Below are 4213 nucleotides of genomic sequence, written 5' to 3' on the forward strand. Positions count from 1 at the left end.
GGCGAGAGAGAGAAAAGCAGTTAATATATTGATATGAACTGACACCGAGTCTATGAGTGGTGGACAGAAGAAGGGGGGGAGGTCAATATTACAAAGGGTATATTATATGAGAGACATCTACCTATTTGCAGTGGACTCAGGAAATGCAAAAAGCGCTGTGATAGTCATGGTGTTTTTCTGACGATGTAAAATGGGAAATGAACACTGCTATTTGGTCTACTGCACTTGAAGAAGCAGTGTTTTAAATGCAGTGATGTCTGCAGAGCTTTGTGATTGAGTGTGTCTGATGGTTTTAAATGTTAAATAATTCCATTACAGTCAGGGTAAAAATGGTAATGAACAGCTTGGAAGAGTCTGAGTACACTTACATGAAATGTTGAGCAATTAGCTTCTCTCTGTGAGAGTGAATCCTGTGGTTTTCTTCTCATCAGTAGCAAAGTGACCTTTAAAATATGTGGATGACACAGAAGCCGTTTCAGTAACTTATTTGGTCTATTGTCTGCTGATAAATTGCATGTAAGAATTTGGAATTTACATGGCACAGTAGATTTTGGACTGAAATGGATGATTTTGAAAACATTAACTGAAAGCTTTTTAATGGTAGCAATGCGCCCTGTTGAATAATGGGATGTATGTTATTAGGGTATTCAACGTGGTAAGGAGGAAGCGGCTAAGCTCCCTGTAGCACTTGATGTTACTAACTTGTTTTCAGTTGCTTTAAAGCACTTTTAAAGTTCATTGTTCTGTCTTTATATTCTGTATACGGCAGCCCGAGAGCCACGTGTTAAAATTGAAATAACACATTTGTGTGTTTGGAATTGGCTAACAGCAAAACCCATATGCCTCTTAGTGCTTAAATAGCACCAGCCTGATCCGCACAGCTCATCTTTTTACTATGAATTTGAAAATAGGAGCGTTAGGGCTGTGCTAGATTTTCTGGGCTGCCCGTGATACTGGCTTGTGCTCTGCACCAAGGCACAAGGGAATAGCTGAGCTCTTTCAGTAAACGCACATGAGGCATAAATATGGCTATATAATCCATGGGGAAAAATGGATAGTAAAGTTCTAGTCAGGCCATCCTCACTGCTGAAAGTGATTTATATATGAATGCTCCAGCAACATGGAAAAATACAACAACCTACTGGCCTTGATATAGAATTTTAAAAAAATGTCGATCATATGATGTTTTTCCTGCCTGCTTAGGCATTCGTTTTTGTAGCCACTTAAACACATGCTTGAAGTGGAGCATTTGAACAGTCTCAAGTGACAAGACCCTATATAATTTGTGGGTTTAGTCTGCAGAAAATAAAATTGTATTATTAATGCACATTTGTTCCCTCTGGCCATCGCAATTAATGTTCATCGTTGCAGGGTTTGGTACCGATTACAGAATAAAATTATAGAGTTTTGTGGAGATGGAAAGATGTTGAGGTTTTGGGGAAAGGAACAGGCAATTTAATGCTCCGCTTTTCTAGAAAAGCACAGGAAGGATTTTTGGACCATAGGAAAGTTCTGCTAATGCTTACTGCTGGCAAGTATCTGTACATTGCATCTGATGCTCACAGCTGAAGTCTCCCCATGCAGTGCTGAATGGATGCATCTCCTCCTTCCCTTCTCATTCTGTTTTTGGGATGTTGGCATCCACCACAGTCTAAATGTCCTTTGCAGTTTGGAGGTCTAGAAACCATCTTAACCACAAGAGCCAGGGCGTATTCATGCTGCCCATCACAGCCTGGGGATGCTGAAACTAGCCGTGAACAAGTGAGAAAGTCGCTGCGCTGTGGTAGCACTGAAATACCCAATGCTCTCACATGCTCCAATACTATTAAAAAGTGAGGGCAAAGGGTCAGAGACCTTTGGGAGGCTGTGAAGGGAGCAGGTTTGAGAGTCTCCCCCCTCTAGCTTTAGCCCCCCTCTTTTCTAGCTGATCTGATGGCAGGGGACTGCTAAGACCTGCTCTCATGGTAGAGGTGATTAGACTCCTTTTCCCATACCAGAGCACACCCTACCTGTTCCCTTTGAGACTCTGCTGTGTCGTACACACTCCATCTTCTTTATGTCATTTGAAAGATGGGAAACGCAGGATGGGGCCTGGCAAGGACACCAAGAGAGCCATGTCAACGGTCGGCCTTATAGTTTTGGCTCTAGACTACAGCTTCAGTGTTTACAGTTTCACTGACCACGGTGAAGTACTGCCCCAGAGACACAAAGATGTCCTCGAGAACATATCAACCTCAGTGAAATGGCTACCCCTGTACTGCAAAGCTTTCCCATCCTGGAAAGCCACACTGTGAAACAGCCGTGGTTGTCAACCGTGTTGAAGGAGTTCACACACTCTGATTTGCTGGGCGGTCCCAAGCTGCGATGTTGGGAACATGAGAAAGAGAGTGAAGTGACATAAAGTAGTCATTTCAAGGAGATAAACTTGCAGGGATACAGACTGGAGGTCCCACATAACAATCCATCTTTCAGTTGAAGATATAAATTTAATTACAAGAGGAAATGTTTATGATCCCATATGTATGGCTTTGAATAGCGTGGCCCGCTCTCTCCTACATCAGAGGCAAGTTTACTAGGCGGTCTTAACGGGAAGGGGAAGCAGGGCTGCAGGACAGTTGAATGCAGGCCAAACCTACCCTCATGTTCCTCCTTGAGTGTGAGGAGTCCTAGGTCAGGAGTGCTTTGTGAAAACCTGTTATAGAAATTGCACTATTTTTAAGATTGTTCAATATGAAAGCTCTAAAAGCAAAATGTCTGTCTTTGCTTCCTTGAGAAGGAAAATGCAGATCTATGGAAGGAGATAGATTCTGGTTGTATGAGGTGAAAATACATAGTTAACATATATGTATTTACAGTTACATTAAGTTTACGTATACTTTATAGTTCAATTAGCAGTTTTACTGTGTATTAACAGAAGCATTCTGTGAATAACGTGCAAACTTTAATAGGCCAAATGAAAAATAACTGTTTATTTAAAAAATACAGACAAAACAGAGCATTTCTGAAATACATACCCTTGGAATTTAGTATCCAGCCTTTAGTAATTTGAGAGTGAAAAATTACCTTTCAGAGCACTCTTTGGGGTTTTTTTCACTAGCATATGGTGGAGTAGACCTCAGTGTTGTATACCTGGTCATCTCTATGTCCTCCGTGAAGAGTAGGGAAATACTATGTTTGTACATATTTGTAAGAAGCAGTTAAGAGAACTTGCTCACCAAGCATTATCCTTCAAAGATATGTAATAACTCAAGGGAGAAAAAACATATCTTAGAGGATCCATTCTGCGTATCACAGCAAATCCAGAAATTGTTTTGGACACAACACTTTACCCGACAGCTAAATGCAGCGTGAGGCAGAGCGTGAGACTGTCAGGGAAAGGGAATTGATGAAAGAGCAGGTGGAAGGGATTGAGGCTGCCCTATCCTGCTCCTTAAATCTTCTGCCGTGGTGTTGACTCTTGCCAGGTGCGGTGCATGAATTGCTCCAGCTAATACACTTACTAACCAGTCAACGTCATAAAACCGTGGCGTTGGCCCTCTACGTTGGGGGCGGCTTCTCTGGCGCTACAGTAGAGCGAGTACCCGAATCCGAGCTCCCAGTCGTCCCCGGCAGAGGCAGGGTACCGTGTGCGGGGGAGTGCCGGCACACACGCCGAGCAGGCGGGCACGTCCCCACCAGCGTGTCCCCACGCACCGCGGTAGCGGCAGGTGACGGCGATGTGCACAGCTCCACAGCCGGTGCCGTCCACAGCGAAGGGAGAGCCAGCTGGCTCAGAGGATTTTGAGTTTCAAGCGGCTCGGTCTGTGGAAGCCCCGCCTGGTGCCACCGGCTGCGGGAGGACGTTTAGGCCCTCGGCTGACAGACCTCCAGTGCCGGGCCGCGCCGTTACCCTCCCCCTCCTCCGACCCGGACAGACGCCACGCCGGTTTCACGGGTCGGGCGGCGCAGAAAGAGCAGACAAGCGACGGTGGCGGCTGTTCCAGCCGTAGCAGTCGTACCCCGGGGAGCGCTGCCCGCCGCGGGGTCACCGACGGGCCCTCCCGCCTCTCCCTCACAGACACACCGCGCCGGGCAGCGCGGGACGCGCGCCCGGCTACCGGCGGGGCGGGGCGGGGCCGGGGGCGTGGCGAACAGCGGGCCAGCCAATGGCTGGCCGCCGGCACGCTGTGACGGCACCGCGCTCGGCAGGGCCGCACCTGTTACATAAAGGGGG

This window comes from Aquila chrysaetos, chromosome 7, assembly GCF_900496995.4.
Source record: "Aquila chrysaetos chrysaetos chromosome 7, bAquChr1.4, whole genome shotgun sequence".
Classification (NCBI taxonomy): Eukaryota; Metazoa; Chordata; class Aves; order Accipitriformes; family Accipitridae; genus Aquila; species Aquila chrysaetos.